Source organism: Anomaloglossus baeobatrachus, chromosome 2 (assembly GCF_048569485.1).
Source record: "Anomaloglossus baeobatrachus isolate aAnoBae1 chromosome 2, aAnoBae1.hap1, whole genome shotgun sequence".
NCBI classification, from domain to species: Eukaryota; Metazoa; Chordata; class Amphibia; order Anura; family Aromobatidae; genus Anomaloglossus; species Anomaloglossus baeobatrachus.
Window position 1 is genome coordinate 302,530,819 of NC_134354.1, and position 20,548 is coordinate 302,551,366.

Consider the following 20,548-nt stretch of genomic DNA (forward strand, 5'->3'; position numbering starts at 1 on the left):
TGTATAATGATGCTCGCGCACCGATGGGTGGAGCTACAGACCTTTTATAACCGCCATTCTGGACCAGGCCGCATGGCATGTGGTAATGGCGTCGGCTGTAATCATACAGGAGCTGCCACGTCATTGCTGACATCATGATGACCAATCAGCGGCTGCCACTTCATCGCTGATGTCACTGATGACCAATCAGTGACTGCCTTGTCATCCATGACATCACACATGCTCAGTATGGTTGCATGAGCACTTAGGCTCAGGATGGTACAAAACTCCAGCCACCTGATGCCTCAAGCGACGGCCAGGTGGCGCTGCAGAGTTAACTGACCCCAATGTGGGAATCAATGACGGGACCAGACCGGTTTTAGGCATAACCGAACCCCGAATCGTAACACATTCTTTCTCCCTTTCCCGCACTTTTTAGGCTGAGCTTATTCAAACAACTCACACAGTTCAGAGGGGAGATGCCGGTTCAACTGGCCAGTCCACAACACACATGAAACAGGGGCAGCCTTGTCTCTTAAGGCTATGTGTCCACGGGAGAATGTAGCTGCGGATTTTTCTGCATCAAAATCCGCAGCTTTCCCGCAAAATCCGCACCTTTTCAAAGGTGCGGATTTGATGCGGATTTTGGTGCGGATTTTTTTTACCAATTTTAAAGCCAAAATCCGGATGAAAATCCGCAACAATCCGCACGAAATCCGCTGCAGAAAAATCCGCAGCGTGGGCACAGCATTTCCAAAATGCCATAGAAATGGCTGGGAAGTGCCTGAGCTGCAGATTTTCGGGAAATCCGCGGCTTTTCCGCGAGAAATCCGCGGCAAAATCCGCGCATTTTCTGCAGCGTGGGCACATAGCCTTAGGGTGAAGTACTTTCAACCATTCGTAGGGGCGATACTGCTACAACAGCACAGTAGTTAAATCATAAAGAAGTTCCTGGTTCTGCTAGTCAAAATCAGTGCATGTCTATTAAAGTGCTGTCAATTACAGGCTGTAAGCTACGACTTGCTTACTTTGGATACATCATACGAAGAGAGCAATCACTGGTGAAGGACATCATGGTCAGAAGAATAGAAGGAATAAGGTAAAGAGTGAAACCAGCAACTCAATGGCTTGATACACTGTCAAAACATTGGCGGTGAAGACCCCGGTGGACCTATCTAGGCTTGCACAAAATCGATCTTTCTACAGAGCATTCTTCCATCAAGTCACCATGGCTCGAGATCAAGCTGAAGGTCATTAAAAAAATAAAAATCTGGAATTTACCTTCTAAACTTTTGTTTTAACATATTATGATAAGATTTAGAAAAATAGTTAACTGCAACAAGGTATCTTGAGTCTTCATTATCTTAATCCTTAGGTTACACCATATTTATAGCATTCAGTTATTGGTGATGAAAATTTCCTAAATATGTTAACAGTAATATTTTCAAATTACTCATAAATTAATGTATTGTTGTTGAACTGATCAATATCCTTATATCGCTGCATATTGTATGGTTAATCTCCAGCAATGGTTTATTTTTAGGGATGACCGAATGTATTCGCCACTATTCCGTATCCGTCGGATAATGGGGTATTTGAGGTATTTGCTATCCGATGGCTAATATGGTATTCACTCCGATACTTTCATTTTCATTTCTGGACTTCCAGGCGCCTTTTTCCAGCCAATGAACACATCTGACATTGCTTGCCCTCACAGTAACGCCGCAGCCATCTTTGTTGTGGTTTTAGTGTGATTGGCTTGGCTACACAGCGTCATAGGGGCTATATAAGGCTGCCGCAATTTTGTGCACGTATTAATTCCTGAGCTGCCGGTGTAGTGAGACTGTACTGTGTGCGGGACAGCTTTTATACAGCCAACTATTACTAGTCCTTGTAAGGGCTGAACACAGTGTGCACTAGCTGCTAGCAGCTATGTAAATCATAGAACCAGGTATAGGGACAGTGCAGTGCATTCTATGAGATAGCGTTCCTGCAGCACAATCCAAAATAGTCCTTGTAAGGGCTGAACACAGTGTGCACTAGCTGCTACCAGCTGTGTAAATTGTAGAAAAAGGTTATAGGGACAGTGTTAGCGCATTGATTAGTTAGGAGAGAGCCGTTCCTGTTTTAAACCGGCGAAAAAAAATAAATCCTCTTATTAGTGGTGCATACGGTCTGTTACTGCAATGTGTGATATAGAGAGAGCTTATTCACAGGCAGGGAGAGATTTAAAGCTGTCCTGACATCTGCTACTAATAATCAACAATCTCAGCACTGCTACATCCCTTATTTCTGTTCTACTGGAAATAGGTATTACAACTAGAGTTGAGCGCGGTTCGAGGTTCGAGTGATTTTGGGGTGTGTTCTAGATCGAACTAGAACTCGAGCTATTTGCTAAAAGCTCGACAGTTCGAGTTATGTTCGAGAACGGTTCTATCAGCAAAAGCAGGGCTTTTTACAGCTACAGTGTGCAGGGAGCCATCACTGGCAGCCTGCGGTAAGCTGGTAACCAAGATAAACATCGGGTATCCAAGCAAAGCGCTTTGTTTAGTAACCCGATATTTACCCTGGTTACGCGTGCGTGCCCCCTCCTGCACTCAGCATGTACACACACACACTCACACTCACCTGTCCCAAGCGATGCAGTCCCCGGCACTGACGTCCTCAGCGCCACATGGCCCCGTTAGGCCCCACCCACTTCACACTCCGCTGCCCGCACACATGGCCCCGCTAGGCTCCGCCCACCTTGCACCCACACACACAGCCCCGCTAGGCTCCGCCCACCTCACACCTGCACACATTACCTTGCTTGGCTCCGCCCACCTGACACCCGCACACATTACCCCGCTAGGCTCCGCCCACCTCACACTCGAACACAATACCCCGCTAGGCTCTGCCCACCTCGCACCGAACACACAGCCCCGCTAGGCTTCGCCCACCTCGCACCGCACACATTACCCCGCTAGGCTCCGCCCACCTCGCACCACACACACAGCCCCGCTAGGCTCCGCCCATCTCACACCCACACACATTACCTCGCTAAGCTCCGCCCACCTTGCACCGCACACATGGCCCCACTTGGCTCCACCTACCTCACACCCTTACACATTACCCCGCTAGGCTCCGCCCACCTCGAACCACACACAGCCCCGCTAGGCTCCGCCCACCTCACACCACACACATTACCCCGCTAGGCTCCGCCCACCTCGCACCACACACACAGCCCCGATAGGCTCCGCCCATCTCACACCCACACACATTACCCCGCTATGCTCCGCCCACCTTGCATCCGCACACATTACCTCGCTAGGCTCCGCCCACCTTGCACCCGCACACATTACACCGCTAGGCTCCGCCCACCTTGCACCGCACACATGGCCCCGCTTGCCTCCGCCTACCTCACACCCTTACACATTACCATGCTAGGCTCCGCCCACCTCACACCGCACACATAGCCCCGCTAGGCTCCGCCCACCTCACACAGCACACATTACCCCGCTAGGCTCCGCCCACCTTGCACCCGCACACATTACCTCGCTAGGCTCCGCCCACTTCGCACCCGCACACATTACACCGCTAGGCTCCACTCACATCGCACCCGCACACATTACCCAGCTAGGCTCCGCCCACCTCGCAAACACATAGCCCCGCTTGGCTCCACCCACCTCGCACCGCACACCTAGCCCAGCTAGGCTCCGCCCACCTCGCACCCGCACACATTACCTTGCAAGGCTCCACCCACCTTGCACCACACACATTGCTCCGCTTGTGTCCGCCCATCTTGTACCCGCACACATTACCCCGCTAGGCTCCGCCCACCTTGCACCCACACACAATACCCCGCTAGGCTCCGCCCACCTTGCACCGCACACATTGCCCCGCTAGGCTCCACCCACCTCTCACCTGCACACATTACCCCGCTACGCTACGCCCACTTCGCACTGCACACATTACCCTGCTACGCTACGCCCACCTCGCACCGCACACATAGCCCCCTAAACTCCTCCCACCTCGCACATATACACATTACCCCACTAGGCTCCGCCCACCTCACACCGCACACATAGCCCCGCTAGGCTCCGCCCACCTCACATTTACACACATTACCTCGCCAGGCTCCGCCCACCTTGCACCACACACATGGCCCCGCTTGGCTCCGCCCACCTCGCACCCACACACATTACCCCGCTATGCTACGCCCACCTCGCACCCGCACACATTACCTCGCTAGGCTCCGCCCGCCTCGCACCCGCACACCTTACCCCGCTAGGCTCCGCCCACCTCGCACCGCACACATAGCCCCGCTAGGCTCCGCCCACCTCACATTTGCACACATTACCTCGCTTGGCTCCGCCCACCTTGCACCGCACACATGGCCCCTCTTGGCTCCGCCCACCACGCACCCGCACACATTATTCCGCTAGGCTCCGCCCACGTCGCACCGCACACATAGCTCCGCCCACCTCACACCGCACACATTACCCCGCTACGCTCTGCCCACCTCGCACCCGCACACATTACCTCGCTAGGCATCACCACCCACCTCGCTCCACACACATGGCCCCGCTCGGCTTACCTGCGGTGATGAAGTCCTGCCCTCCCGACCTCAGCGCTGACACTGTCCTCCATGGCTGCCGCTTCACATCTGTCATTGCGCCCCGAGACTGTCACTAGCGGAGACGTCACAGGCCGCTCGCGATACTTGGCTGGGAAGGTGATTAAAGTCAGTGTGCAGTATCAGCAGTGCAGGAGATCAGCGCAGGTAATGTACCTCGCTCCTGACAGCAGCACTTGTCATGCCCTGCAGTGACCTGGGCTGACCTTCTGATGTTAGCTCAGGTCACTGCATTGCTCTCCCAGCCAATGGGGAACATTCTGTTCTTCATTGACTGAGACAGTGACTATGGTATGGATCGTCATGGGAACCGCTTGGATTACAGCAGACCTGGATTTGTTTTTCTTTCTAATAAATTGGTTAAAGAGGGAATGTGTTGGGCAGTGTTTTTTCAAATAAAAATGTGTTTGTCGTCTATTTTTTTTTTTATTATTACTGACTGGGTTTGTGATGTCGGGTATCTGATAGACACCTGACCTCACCAATCCCAGGGCTTGATACCAGGTGACATTACACATCTGGTATTAACCCCATATATTACCCCGTTTGCCACCGCACCAGGGCACAGGATGAGCTGGGGCAAAGCACCAGGATTGGCGCATCTAATGGATGCGCCACTTCTGGGGCGGCTGCGGCCTGCTATTTTTAGGCTGGGGAGTGTCCAATAACAGTGGACCTCCCTAGTCTGAGAATATCAGACCCCAGCTGTCTGCTTTACCTTGGCTGGTGGTCCAATTTTGGGGGGTTCCCTACATGTTTTTTTTTTTTAATTATTTATTTAATTTAAAATAACAGCGTGGGGTGCCCTCAGTTTTGGATTACCAGTCAAGGTGAAGCTGCCAGCTGTGGTCTGCAGGCTGCAGCCGTCTGCTTTACCTTAGCTGGCTACAAAAATAGGGTGAATCCCACGTCCTTTTTTTTTTAAATTGATTTATTTATTTTGGTAAATACAAGGCTAAGCACCCCTTAGTGCCACATGAAAGGCACCAAAGGGTGCAAAATTACAAAATGCGGGAGAGTGGGACATTATGTGTCTTTCTGCCTTTATAATGACAGAAAAGACTGATATGAAGTGTACAAGCACAAGAAAATCACCAGAGCGCTCTACGCTGTGAAAGACAGTAGAAAATGGCACTGGAGTGAACATGTGACCGCCTCATGTAGGTTGAAGCTATGGATCCTGGGTAAATTTATGTATTTTCCCTCCTTCAGTTTTTTGGCAGTACGCCAAAAAAACGGAAGGCACACGGATGACAAACGGATGACATACGGACTGTATACGTGTCACGCTGCCGATGCCTCGGCACCGCTCCTTACCCACTGATCCGGTCGCACCTGCACGGCACCACTCCTTACCCACTGATCCAGTCCACGTGTCCATTGGTCACGGCTGCAGCTCCCGCTCGTGCTCTCCTGTGTCCCGTCCCCAGTCTCATGTGTCTGACTCATGCTTCTGTATAGGGTCGGGCTGCGCCCACTCACCTGGTCTTATGGGCCCAGCACTGCTGCAGCAGAATATGACATGAGGCTGTGCTGGGTATATAAGACTGGCCTTGTCATGTGGGCGGGGCCTGATCAACGTGTCTTGTAAGCCTTGTGTTGAAAGCTAGGTGCTCAGGTCCCCCTTGTGCCTCAGGTCGCCCGTGTCCTGTGATCATACTATTGCATGACATTCCTACCCGGCACCTGTGCTGGATTCCTGCACTGTCTCCAGGAACTCTGAAGCCCCAGTGACTGTTCTACCCGTCCCCTGTGGGACGCAGTCCCTGCCATGCTAGTGCTCCGGCTACCGTGCATCCAGGCCTCCGGTGGGGTGCACGGCCCAGTGGATTCACCACCCAGACCTAACAATACGGAATGGAAACGGATGCCACACGGATGCACCCGTGAAAAAAACGGACAGATTTTTGCAAATCGCAAAAACGGATCGGTCGTGTGAATGTAGCCTTATTCTAATCTGCCGTTTATAAACAGCAGGCAGAAATAAGTGAATAGCGCCCCCCAGCGTCAGAAAATCTCCGGGGTTTCAGGGGTAGCTGAGACCCTGGAGATCATGATTCAGGTCGGTTTGTCTGGTCCCCGCTCACGTGATCACCGGTATACACCGTATACCGGTGATCACGTTACAGTAAATGACAGCGCTGGTAAAAAATTATTTATCTCCCATCTGGCATGAACAAACATGTCAGATGAGAGATAAATCTCCTCCCCGGTCCCCCGGTGTCGCCAAAGTGCCCCCACCCGACCCCCTCCCGGAAAATCCAAGATGGCCGCGCGCACAGCAACGCGCCGGCCGCATTCACCCTACTCCTCTGATTTCTGTCACATGTGCCATGACACATGCGACAGAGAACTCCTCCCCAGGCCCTGCCAGGTCCCCCCCTATAACCCCACCGGTGTTCCCCGGGGTCCCACGGTACCTGTGCAGCGTTGATCCCCTGCGGCCCCCTCCTTCACAATAGACGCTGCCGCATGCACAGAGCGGCTGTCAGCTCAAGTTCCTGTGTTCAGACACAGTGAGTGGTGGTAACCATGCATCTGTAAGCTACTGCAATGCCCTGCTCATGAGGTAAGGAACATAGTTGATCAGGAGAGCTATACTACATTTCCAAATGGAGGGATTTGCTTTTAAAGTTGCCCTGCTGAACGACTACCAAACATGAGAGTCCGTTATACGCCACAAGAAAACATGTCTAAATAGCGAGCTCTGTTGTTTAGAATTCATTCAGCTGGATAACTGGACTTAAAGGGGTATTCCATCTCCAAGATCCTATCCCCAATATATAGTAGGTGGAATAGCAATAATATCAGCAAATTCCAATATTTGGAAATGTAGAATAGTTCTCCTGATTAGGCATGCCCTTACCTCATGAGCAGGGCATTGCAGCTTTGGTAGCAACAGTTACGACATGGACTCTGCTGCTGTGGACCCGGGGAGAGTGGGTGCAGATTCATTGCACCCACACTCCTCACATGGAGGGTCTGCACTCCTAGAAAATGGGGGATATGTTCCCTGAGCGTGTCCCCCCATATTCTAGATGGTCCAGAGTCATCGTGGGACCCCTTTATTTTTTTTTCCTTACAATAAATTGGTGAAAAAGGGAATGTTTTGGGGAGTGTTTTTTCAAATACATTTTTTTTTGTCTATTTGTTTTGTTAGTACTGACAGTTTGTGATGTCAGGTATCTGATAGACGCCATGACATCACAAACTGCTGGGCTTGATGTCAGGTGACTTTACAGCTAGTATCAACCTCATTTATTACCCCGTTTGCCACTGCACCAGGGCATGGGATGAGCTGGGGTGAGGCGCCAGGATTGGCGCATCTAGTGGATGCGCCAATTCTGGGGCGCCTGCGGCCTGCTATTTTTAGGCTGTGAAGTGCCAATAACTATGGACCTTCCCACCCTGAGAATACCAGACCACAGCTGTCCGCTTTACCTTGGCTGGTGATCCAATTTGGGGGGTACCCTACTTTTTTTTTGCAATTATTATTATTTATAAAAGAATTATAAAAAAGAGCCTGGGGTGACCTCCACATTGGATCCCCAACCACGGTAAAGCTGCCAGCTGTGGTTTTCAGCCTACAACCTTCTGCTTTACCCTAGCTGGCTATCAAAAATGGGGAGACCCGACGTCATTTTTTTTAAACTATTTTTTTAAATAAATAAAATTAATGCGCTTCCCTGTATTTTGATTGCCAGCCAAGGTAACGCCAGGCAGATGGGGGTGGCAACCCATAGCTGTCTACTTTATCTGCGCTGAGAATTAAAAATATCGCGGAGTGCTATGTCATTTTTTTAATGATTTATTTTTACAGCACTGTCATGTCAGGCAATCAAAATACAGTGAAGCCCTTTTTTTTTTTTAGTTATTTAAATAAATAATTAAAAAAAATATATCTGGGTTCCCGCTGCATTTTTTGTATTGCTAGCTGAGGGTAATCCGAGCAGCTACTGGCTGCTAACCCCTACTGCTTGGTGTTACCTTCACTGGCAATGGAAAATCCAGGGAAGCATTTTTTTTGCCAAAAAACTAAAAAAAAAATGACGTGGACTTCGCCATATTTTTGTATGCTAGCCAGGTACAGCAGGCAGGTACGGCTGCCCCCAACCCCCAGCTGCCTATTTGTACCCGGTTGTGAACTAAAAATATAGGGAAGCCCTTTTTTTAATTATTTCATGAATTTCATGAAATAATTAAAAAAAAAAACGACGTGGGCTTCGCCCCATTTTTGTGTCCAGCCGGGTACAACTAGGCAGCTGGAGATTGGATCCGCAGCACAGGTTAGCCCGAGGTTTCTGGGCCCCTCTGCTGCGAATTGCAGCCCGCAGCCGCCCCAGAAAATGGTGCTCTCATAGAATCGCCATCTTCTGGCGCTGTATCCAACTCTTCCATTAGCCCTGAAGCCGGGTGGCTTGCTGGGTAATAATGAGTTAATACTAGCTATGTTTTACTAGCTAGTATTAAGCCAGAGATTCTTAATGTCAGGCACATTAGACCCAGCCATTAAGAATCTCCAATAAAGGGTTAAAAAAACCATATTTATACAACCAATAATCCCCAATATTGTGAAAAATCTTATTTTTATTCAAGTAGAAAAGTTAATTATACATCACACCATTTGTGCATCATTACATAGATCAATTGCCTTACGCCAAACAAATGGCAACCCCTGATCTTGAATATCAAGACCAGGGTTTACAATGAAATAATAAAGACAAATTGATACAATTTAAAAACATATATCCAGTACTTGGTTCACACAAGGACACAGATTGTAAGATCCAGACTTAACTTGGTGACTCCCCAAATGACTATGTTGGCACTTCAGTGCTGACACTGCGGTCACAATCATGGATGTTCATCCAGGGGTATCCACACGGGGTATTGGAAATAGGTCCTTTAATCAATATCGTGAACCACCAGACATTTCCTATCATTAAGACGTCTCCACCTCGACGCGTTTCCCCACACGGACATGTGGTTCATCAGGAGGCTGGAAGGTAAGTATAGTCTTATCAGCTTCTCATAGAGCATATAAGGCCAACAGACATAACAATACAGCAGGTGCACAAAAATCCATCAAAACGGTAACAGAATACACAGATGACTCACTTGTCAGATAGTAAGATAGGGGATATGCAGGTCCATGGCGCCACACGAACAGATCAGCAGCACTTCAGTCAATACTGTTTAGATATCATGCTCCCGTCCTCCAGGCGTCATGGAGCTGCATATTCCCTGCCGCCCTAAATAGCCCATGCTTAATGAGACAGCTGGGGAGAAATCCCGTCCTCCCCCATTCAGCGTCATCATAATAGCCACTGCGCATGCGCCGTCAAATACGATCAATGCGCATGCCCCATCTACGTAATGTGAAGGGAAACCCTTCGCAGTGCTAAGCAACGCCCTCCTTGTCGTGAGCTCACATAGTCACATGAACAAGGGTGGGCGTGTATACAGAGATAGGAAATGTAACCGCACTGTGAGATCTGGGATGTCCGCAGCTTGTAGACTAAGACAAAGCATCTATAATGCAATGCGGCCGTGCTCAGAAACACAGGTACTCCACAGCCTTTAAAATAATACAGGGACTTTCAGGAGGCATATATAAACACCGATATTAAAGATAGGAGATCCCGGCTGCATAGATGCTTGTGCGATCATACCAAAATCCAGAAGTTGTTTCAGCGTTCATAGTAACATAAGGGCTATACATAAACCCAGCAGCATTAAAGGATCCCATACACCCAAAGGTAAATGAGAACCTACTAAATACAGCATAAGTACAGAGCTGCTATAAATGCCTATATGCAGAAGTGGTCATCCCAGATACATCACAAATACACCACCCCCATATATAGCATGAATACAAAGCGAATATGCATATAGGGTTCACATGTATACACATACAGATATACAATTTTTTACATATATATACAAAGGATCCCCTGTACACTAGAAACACCCGCACCATAAATCAATGGTCACTAGACCTGATACGGATCCTTCACATACAGTTAGAAGGTACAGCACTAGCAAAATCATCATATTTCAAGACCAGACGTCATTTTAGGATCTCTCCATTAATTCATTGACCCAGAAAATTCATCTCCGTAATTTGCTCCAACAAGTGAGTATGATATTTCAAAATAACTCCCTATAATAAGGGTAGTCCCCCAATCAAGGGGATTTATTCTCCCTAAACACGAAAATTTCTAACACTATGTGGACCTATCTAGTACTAAGTGGGAAGAAAACAATTAAAAGAGAGCTGCTCATTGAGCCCCCCCGGGGCTAGTGATCCCATCCTAAATATCCAAGATGATTCTCTCTGTAACAGAACCCTGTCAAAGTCACCACCTCTCGGACTGCGTCTGACAAGCTCCAATGCTGAAAAACGTATGAGATTAGGGTCACCTTGGTGTGCCCCATTCATATGTCGGGCTATGGGGGTGTCGCGCTTATTTCGAATATCCGACAGGTGCTCCCCCACGCGTCTCCGCAACTCACGTATGGTTTTACCCACGTAGTCACGGGGACACGTGCATGTAGCCCTGTATCTCACCCCCATTGACTTACAGTTAAAAAAGTCCCGCAAGAAAAATTTATTCCCATTAGCTGAACTTCTCACCATTTTACACTGATCCATTGAATCGCAAAAACTGCATCCTCGGAACAGTTCCTCAGCCTTTGGCGGAAAGAATCTATTGCTTCCTCCCTGAGGCTGATGAACTTATTATTAGAGGAGGAGAAAAAACTTTTTTCAGAGTCTACAGTGGTCCTGAATTCGGGTATAGATAAGATTCTGCGTTTGAAAGGTGATCCAGATTTTTCTAGACGTGAAAATCTGCTTCAAACTTCTATTGAGCGCTTTCAAAGTAATTTGAAGGAAAGAAAGCACTCACAATTTGTACGAGACCTTGCAGAATTTAAAGAGGACAAGGTATTTCCACCGCAACCAGCAGGTAGACAACGACCTGCGGTGTCGTCCTCAGATATTGACACCTCTGATTCGGAAAGACCCGTAACATCCGGGAGTACCCCTACTGAGGTGTCCGGGCGTGGACCACTTACATGGATCCCCCCAAAAAAACAGCGAAAGAGGAGAGGGGGGCATTTTGGTTATCATGGATCCCCACATTTTTCATCTTCGGGTCCCTCTGGGTCTTTTTTGGAGCAGAGACAGACAGGGGGATTTTATCCACATACAAGAGCACATCAGGCCAGGGGCGGATACTAAATCTATCTGATTACTCACTTACTAATCTTGACTATGCGGTTCTGTCTAAGGGACTTAATTTCATACCCTCGAATCATTTTGATTGTTTTGGTTGGATCAGAGACCTAGAAATGTTTGGTAGAAGGCTAAGATGGAAGCTGTTCTTCGAGCATAATAACCAGGAACAACGTAAGGCCTTGGGTATTGCAGAGGAGGACTACGAGTGTTTCCAGACCCTTACGGATTTGTTGAAGGATGGTACCAAAAAGAGAGGGGAGGGACCTTTTACCACTCTAAAGAGACCGAGTAAAAGATCACCCCCAGTACAGAATTGTACGAGTGTGGATATCTTTTTGAAATTAGTACAGGAAGATCTTATAAAGATTCCACGGGGGTATAGAGGTCATAATGAGCATAATCATAATTTAACCAGGGGAGAATTGAAAGCTCTCGACTCCCTGTCAAAAAACGATAATTTGGTGATCAAGAAATCCGATAAGGGGGGGAACCTCGTGGTCATGAATCATTCCCGCTACTTGAATATGTGTCAGTCTCTTCTGGGTGATCATAACACCTATGAAAGGATACCCTCTGATCCAACCAAGATTTTTACCGATATTTTATTGTCTATTCTGGAGTGTGCTAAGCAAAATAATCTAATATCATCCAATGAATGTGAATTTCTGACTCCCCGTTTCCCTGTTGTACCTGTATTCTATGCCTTGCCAAAGGTTCATAAGGGCCTAGACCCTTTAAAGGGCAGGCCAATCGTGGCAGGGATCGATTCATTGTCCCAGAATGTCGGTATTTATTTAGATAGGGTACTTAGGCCATTTGTAACATCTTTACCCTCGTATGTACGGGATACTCCACATCTCCTTCAGATCCTGGAAGACATCAATGTAGGCCCAGATACAATCCTGGCCTCCATTGATGTCGAGGCATTGTACAGTTCGATCCCCCACGATCTAGGGATTCAGGCAGTTAATTTTTTCTTGAAAACAAGAGCCATTGAGTGTATGAGGCATAATGCTCTTATTATAGAGCTTTTGTCCTTTACCCTCCATCATAATTATTTTTTGTTTAACACCAAGTACTTCCACCAGCTCAGGGGTACTGCAATGGGGAGCCCATGTGCCCCCAGTTATGCAAATTTATTCCTGGGCTGGTGGGAGGAAACGGTGGTTTTTGGAGGGGAGGATGGGGAATCTCATCAATGTATCGGACTATGGGTCCGATACATTGATGACATCCTCATCCTTTGGAATGGTTCTGTTTATGATTTTGAATTATTTGTGGGGTCTCTCAATAACAATGCTTTGGGATTGAGATTCACCTATGCCTGTGATCAGAAATGTATTACCTTCCTTGATCTGACTATATCAAAGGATGAAAATGGCAAAATACAGACAGCTACTTATAGAAAACCTACGGCAACAAACTCCCTGTTAAAATGGGAGAGTCATCATCCCCTTCCCCTTAGGAAAGGGATTCCTAAAGGGCAGTTTTTGCGAATACGTAGGAACTGCTCAAGGGAATCAGATTTTAGGGTGCAGGCGTCAGATATGTTTGGGAGGTTTCTGGATAGAGGCTATCCCAAGCATGTCTTACAGCAATCCTATGCCTTTGCGAGGGATACCAATAGACACTCTCTGATGACGTCAAAAAAGAGGAAAGAGGATGAAAATATCCTGTGGATTATTGGCACCTTCGACCTTCAGTCTGAACGTGTCTTTGGTATAATTAAAAAACACTGGAATATCCTAAGGGCGGATCCGGGTCTGGCCAAGTTTATCTCGAAGGCCCCCTGTATTACATACAGGAGGGGTCGGTCTATAGGGGATAAACTTGTGCACAGCATGTACCAGGGACCACGTCCAGATGGTACATGGCTGGACAGACAAGTGGTGGGTATATTTCGGTGCGGTAGCTGCAGTTTTTGCGATTCAATGGATCAGTGTAAAATGGTGAGAAGTTCAGCTAATGGGAATACATTTTTCTTGCGGGACTTTTTTAACTGTAAGTCAATGGGGGTGATATACAGGGCTACATGCACGTGTCCCCGTGACTACGTGGGTAAAACCATACGTGAGTTGCGGAGACGCGTGGGAGAGCACCTGTCGGATATTCGAAATAAGCGCGACACCCCCATAGCCCGACATATGAATGGGGCACACCAAGGTGACCCTAATCTCATACGTTTTTCAGCATTGGAGCTTGTCAGACGCAGTCCGAGAGGTGGTGACTTTGACAGGGTTCTGTTACAGAGAATCATCTTGAATATTTAGGATGGGATCACTAGCCCCGGGGGGGCTCAATGAGCAGCTCTCTTTTAATTGTTTTCTTCCCACTTAGTACTAGATAGGTCCACATAGTGTTAGAAATTTTCGTGTTTAGGGAGAATAAATCCCCTTGATTGGGGGACTACCCTTATTATAGGGAGTTATTTTGAAATATCATACTCACTTGTTGGAGCAAATTACGGAGATGAATTTTCTGGGTCAATGAATTAATGGAGAGATCCTAAAATGACGTCTGGTCTTGAAATATGATGATTTTGCTAGTGCTGTACCTGCTAACTGTATGTGAAGGATCCGTATCAGGTCTAGTGACCATTGATTTATGGTGCGGGTGTTTCTAGTGTACAGGGGATCCTTTGTATATATATGTAAAAAATTGTATATCTGTATGTGTATACATGTGAACCCTATATGCATATTCGCTTTGTATTCATGCTATATATGGGGGTGGTGTATTTGTGATGTATCTGGGATGACCACTTCTGCCTATAGGCATTTATAGCAGCTCTGTACTTATGCTGTATTTAGTAGGTTCTCATTTACCTTTGGGTGTATGGGATCCTTTAATGCTGCTGGGTTTATGTATAGCCCTTATGTTACTATGAACGCTGAAACAACTTCTGGATTTTGGTATGATCGCACAAGCATCTATGCAGCCGGGATCTCCTATCTTTAATATCGGTGTTTATATATGCCTCCTGAAAGTCCCTGTATTATTTTAAAGGCTGTGGAGTACCTGTGTTTCTGAGCACGGCCGCATTGCATTATAGATGCTTTGTCTTAGTCTACAAGCTGCGGACATCCCAGATCTCACAGTGCGGTTACATTTCCTATCTCTGTATACACGCCCACCCTTGTTCATGTGACTATGTGAGCTCACGACAAGGAGGGCGTTGCTTAGCACTGCGAAGGGTTTCCCTTCACATTACGAAGATGGGGCATGCGCATTGATCGTATTTGACGGCGCATGCGCAGTGGCTATTATGATGACGCCGAATGGGGGAGGACGGGATTTCTCCCCAGCTGTCTCATTAAGCATGGGCTATTTAGGGCGGCAGGGAATATGCAGCTCCATGACGCCTGGAGGACGGGAGCATGATATCTAAACAGTATTGACTGAAGTGCTGCTGATCTGTTCGTGTGGCGCCATGGACCTGCATATCCCCTATCTTACTATCTGACAAGTGAGTCATCTGTGTATTCTGTTACCGTTTTGATGGATTTTTGTGCACCTGCTGTATTGTTATGTCTGTTGGCCTTATATGCTCTATGAGAAGCTGATAAGACTATACTTACCTTCCAGCCTCCTGATGAACCACATGTCCGTGTGGGGAAACGCGTCGAGGTGGAGACGTCTTAATGATAGGAAATGTCTGGTGGTTCACGATATTGATTAAAGGACCTATTTCCAATACCCCGTGTGGATACCCCTGGATGAACATCCATGATTGTGACCGCAGTGTCAGCACTGAAGTGCCAACATAGTCATTTGGGGAGTCACCAAGTTAAGTCTGGATCTTACAATCTGTGTCCTTGTGTGAACCAAGTACTGGATATATGTTTTTAAATTGTATCAATTTGTCTTTATTATTTCATTGTAAACCCTGGTCTTGATATTCAAGATCAGGGGTTGCCATTTGTTTGGCGTAAGGCAATTGATCTATGTAATGATGCACAAATGGTGTGATGTATAATTAACTTTTCTACTTGAATAAAAATAAGATTTTTCACAATATTGGGGATTATTGGTTGTATAAATAGACTATTGCAATCCCCAGGGCCTAGAGCTAGTTAAACCTTGATGGTTAAAAAAAACACCCCACTGCGAAAAAATACTTTAATAGAAATAAATACCCAGACACACTTAGAGACTCCATCTTTATTACCCCCTGTCACCCCTCTACATTCCTGGTCTTCTGTCTTCTTTCTCCTTCAACACATGCAGCTCTGTCTGCTCCATCAGACAGCAGTGCATGGAAGAAAGGACGCTGTGCTCCATGCAGAAATCACTCTATGAGAGTGACCACAGGCTCCCGGCTCTAAGCGGTGGCACGGGTTGCCATAGCAACGGTGCTCCGATCACGTGATTCCGGTGCCGCTGCGTGCTGGTAGCGGGACGTCCCCATCACCGCTACCAAGCGCGTTGCTATGGCAACGGTGATCTCCGTTATTGACTAGCTGTGTCACCGGTCAGGAGCCGGCTTCTGCGGATGCTGGTAACCACGGTAAACATCGGGTAACCAAGAAGCCCTTTCCTTGGTTACCCGATGTTTACCTTCGTTACCAGCGTCCGCTGCTGTCACGTTGTCAGTGCCGGCTCCTGCTCCATGCACACATAGCCAGACTACACTTCGGGTAAAATTAACCAGATGTGTACTCTGGCTAGGAGTGCAGGGAGTCAGCGCTAAGCGGTGTGCGCTGGTAACCAAGGTAAATATCGGGTTGGTTACCCGATATTTACCTTAGTCACCAAGTGCAGCATCTCTTCCACGTGTCGCTGCTGGCTGGGGGCTGGTCACTGGTTGCTGGTGAGATCTGTCTGACAGCTCACCAGCAACCCATGTAGCGACGCTCCAGTGATCCCTGCCCGGTCAGGTTGCTGGTGGGATCGCTGGAGCGTAACAGAGAGATGAAATGACAGGTCCTAGCATGTCGGCGTCATAGTCATGTGACCAGTCTGTAGCCAATGAGATAATAGACACGTGACTGGTCACATGGCTATTTTGATGTCACAATAGGTCCTGCATCACTGCTGGCAGTGCTGGTTACCGGGAAGATTCAGCGATCATCGGATGGAATAGCAGCAGGAGACAGAGTGCAGGACGGCTCACGGGGACAGGTAAGTGTTATGGCAATGTTTATTAACTGAATGTGTACATTTATAGTGTGTTTTTATGTGTTTGTGATTGCCTCCCATTGTTTCCTATGGGGTTCAAGTGGTTCGCTGAACCGATTTCGAACCAGACCTCGGTTCGGAGAAACGAACTCGAGCCGAACTGCGGCCGGTTCGCTCATCTCTAATTACAACTTGCAAAAAAAGGTCCCAAAATTGTCAAAACAACGGGTTCAGGTGTAGTGTAGTGCCTGTCAGCCACCATCTCAATTCATACCAGCTCAGTTGTGTCCTTGTGTTGACTTCATAGCGTACATAAAGTCCACAGTACCCTACTGCTAAAAAAAAATAATAGTGTAAGTTTAAAAAAAATAAAAAAATAAATTGCTGTCACAGCCTGTAGTTTTGCCTGAAGATAAATACCATAATAAATAGCAACCTGGTGGTGGCTTCATATCTTACAGAACTTAGATAGTGGTTTGCTGCAACTAAGGGTAGCTTTACATGCTGCGATATCTGGCCCGATATTGCTAGCATGACACCCGCCCCCATCGTTTGTGCGCGACGGGCATATCGCTGCTTGTCGCGCACAAAATCGCGCACCCCCGTCACAAATACGTACCTGTCCTTCGAAGTCGCTGTGACCGGCGAATCGCTTCCTTTCTAAGGGGGCGGTCCATTTGGCGTCACAGTGACATCACTAAGCGGCCGCCCAATGTGAGCGGAGGGGCGGAGATGAGCGGGACGTAACATCCTGCCCACCTCCTTCCTTCCGCATTGTGGCCGGAGGCAGGTAAGGAGATGATCCTCGTTCCTGCGGCGTCACACGTAGCGATGTGTGCTGCCGCAGGGACGAGGATCAACTTCGCCAGAGCGACAGCAGCGATAACTGGCAGCGGACCCCCATGTCAACGAGGAGCGATTTTGGATGTTTTTTCAACGATACAAAATCGCTCCTAGGAGTCACACGCTACGACATCGCTACAGCGGCCGAATGTGCGTCACAAAATCCGTGACCCCAACGAGATCGCTGTAGCGAAATTGTAGCGTGTAAAGCCCGCTTAACACAGTCTCAGTGTTACAGAATTTTTATTAATACTCGGTGTCAGTGGCACTATTTCTGCCTGAAGGCCAGTACCTTCCTATCAGCAAACTAGCATAATGTTGGGGGCGTCATATCTTACAGAACTTAGTGGTCTGCTGCAACTAACACACAGTCTCAGTGTTGCCAAATTTTTATTAATACTTGGTGTCAGTGGCACTACTTCTACCTCAAGGCCAGTACCTTCCTATCAGCAACACTTAGCAATGCTCCAGCGATCCCACCAGCGATCTGACCTGGCAGGGATCGCTGGAGCGTCGCTATATGGTCGCTGGTGAGCTGTCAATCAGGCAGATCTCCACAGTGATCAGAGATCAGCCACCAGCCACCAGCGACCCATGTAACGACGCTGTGCTTGGTAACCATAGTACACATCGGGTTACTAAGCAAAGCACTTTGCTTATAGTTACCCGATGTGTACCTTGGCTATGTTTGCAGGGAGCAGGGAGCCAGCTTCTAGAAGCTGCGGACACTGGTAACCAAGGTAAACATCGGGTAACCAAGCAAAGCGCTTTGCTTGGTTACCCGATATTTACCTTGGTTACCAGCATCCGCAGAAGCCGGCTCCCTGCCCCCTGCACATTCAGATTGTTGCTCTCTCGCTGTCAAACACAGCGATGTGTGCTTCACAGTGGGAGAGCAACAACCAAAAAATGGTCCAGTACATTCAGCAACGACCGGCGACCTCACAGCAGGGGCCAGGTCGTTGCTGGATGTCACACACAGCGGCATCGCTAGCAAGATCGCTGTTGCGTCACAAAAAAACATAACTCAGCAGCGATGTCGCTTAGTGAGACGTGGCCTTAACACACAGTTTCAGTGCTACCACATTTTTATTAATACTCAGTGTCAGTGGCACTATTTCTGCTTGAAGGCCAGTACCTTCCTATCAGCAAACTAGCATAATTTTGGGGGCTTTATATCTTCCAGAACTTAGATAGTGGCCTGCAACAACTAACACACAGTCTCACTGTTACCCAATTTTTATTAATACTTGGTGTCAGTGGCACTACTTCTGCCTGAAGCAAAATACCTTCATAGCACCAAACTAGTATCCTATTGGTGGCGTCTTCCTAACTTACAGAACCTACATAGTGTCCTGCTCTTACTAAAACACAGTCTGAGTGCCAAAAACCAATACTAAAATAACAGTGTTGTCAAACCGATTTCTTTTGGGGCTGAAAGACATTCACAAGATCTTTGTTGACTCCTCTAAGTAGTAGTTTGTCCAATAAAGGTACCTTTTAGTTTTTAGACTTACAGTAACAGCTATCGTGAGAAACTATTAACACAAGTTAAGCAACCTGGCATAAGTGTTGTTCCACAACCTGTAGAAAAGGCTACGTTACAGTATTCATCTTCAAATAATTAAACCAAAAAAAATGGGAAAAAGAGGGGGTAAGGGCTGTGGACGAGGTGGTAGTGACAGTGGTGGTCACCCAAGCAGTGTGATCGAGCCAAATAAAAAGGTTCCTGCTTTATCTATCTCTGCCTTCCTGTCCCAATTTGTTTGTCCACATGCGAAAGCACTCTTGCGACCTGAACAGTGCGAACAGGTAACGAGTTGGCTAGCAGAAAATGCCTCCAGTTACTTGTCGAGTAGCAAATCCCAAGGGTCCACACAGACAGACTTGAGTAGCCCAGAGGCTGGCCCATCGTATCCTCAGCCTGGTCCTCCTTCCTCACAACATCAGTATTCTAATGAAACATATGACACCGAAGCAGATTACTCTGAGGAACTGTTTACGGGAACCTTTGACCTTTCTTGCCTCTCACCGCACAACACCACCAACGCAGGTGAGGCTGTGGTGTGCAGTGATGCACAGATCTTTGAGCACTCAAGGCCGGAAGAAAGCCATGTTGTTGTCCGTGACATGCTGGGCAATCAGGTGGAAGTGTTGGAGGATGATGAGACACAGTTGCCCTCAGGTCAGCCTGAAACCTCCATGCCCGAAGATGTTGACCTTCAGGAATTTGATGACGACCAGGTCGATGATGAGGTGACTGATTCAACATGGACAGATGGCATGGATTGCGAGAGCAGCAGTGCAGAGGAGCATGTGTCCATAGTCCACAAAAAGGCTGAAAGACATAGGGTCTCGAACACTGCAAGAAGTCAATCAACTGTGCACATGACACCACCACCTGTAGCATCTCAGAGTCCAAGGGTCCCCGTGGTGTGATTGTGTGGGAGTTTTTTTCCAAGAGTCCTTCGGACCAAACGGTTGCCATTTGTCAAATCTGTCAGACCAAGCTTAGCAGAGGCAGAAATACTTCCAGCTTGGGCACCTCCAGCATGAGAAACCATATGTTAACCAAGCACACCACTAGGTGGTTGACCGCTCTAGGTGAAAAACACGATTGCCAGACTCAAAACTCTGCCACTTCCCCTGGGCTGCCTGCTTCCCAAACTGGTGTGCAAGAAGATGGCGCTGATGCCTTCTTCTCCCAACCTGATGTTGGCCAAACTCAATCATCAACGACCACATCCACT